Below are 872 nucleotides of genomic sequence, written 5' to 3' on the forward strand. Positions count from 1 at the left end.
TGTGCTAGTGGAGAATGACAGGCTCAGGGCCGAGGTTCCTGGATCCCAGGTAACACGCTAGAGGGGGAGGCCAACCAAGACAGAGGATTACACTTCCATAAACTCCAGAAAATGCCAACTAATATCCCGTGGCTGAAAGCAACACATCAGCGAATATGTATAAAATAGATAACTAGTAAGAACCTGCTGTATAAAAAAATAATAAAATTTAAAAAAAGAAGAAAAAAATATTTCAGATGTGGAAAACACACACACACACACACACACACACACACACACACACACACACACACACACACACACACACACACACACAAAAGAGCCCAGCAGACTCCACCTGCTAAACATGCAGTTTATTGCCTGACGACTATACTGCAGTGAAGGTAAATTTTTTTTAAGACCATTGTTCAAACTAAAAAACCGAAGGTTGAAACCTTCCTCAAAAGTCATCTTGGTCCTCCTGTTTCTTGGATATGATGTAATCAAACAGCTGTGATTGACCATGAACCAGCCCAAGGTAAAGTTCAGGAGAAAAACAAAAGCCACAACCCAGCAGCCCCTCCCCCACCCAAACACCTGCCTTCTGATCCCGACAGCTCAGGGGCAAAGCCGCTGGCTGAGCAGCCAGTCCCTGTGTGACCTCTATCGCACTGGCTACACCCACATTCCCTACAACAGCTGGGAGCTGGGCCCTCACTCAGTTAATGACCCGGTCACCTTAGCGTAAGGCAGGAAGAGGGAGCAACAAAGGTGCTGGGCTTCCCTGTTGGCGGAGTGGTTGAGAGTCCGCCTGCTGATGCAGGGCACACGGGTTCGTGCCCCGGTCCGGGAAGATCCCACATGCCGAGGAGCGGCTGGGCCCGTGAGCCATG

The sequence above is a fragment of the Lipotes vexillifer genome, unplaced genomic scaffold (genome assembly GCF_000442215.2).
Source record: "Lipotes vexillifer unplaced genomic scaffold, Lipotes_vexillifer_v1.1 scaffold322, whole genome shotgun sequence".
NCBI lineage: Eukaryota > Metazoa > Chordata > Mammalia > Artiodactyla > Lipotidae > Lipotes > Lipotes vexillifer.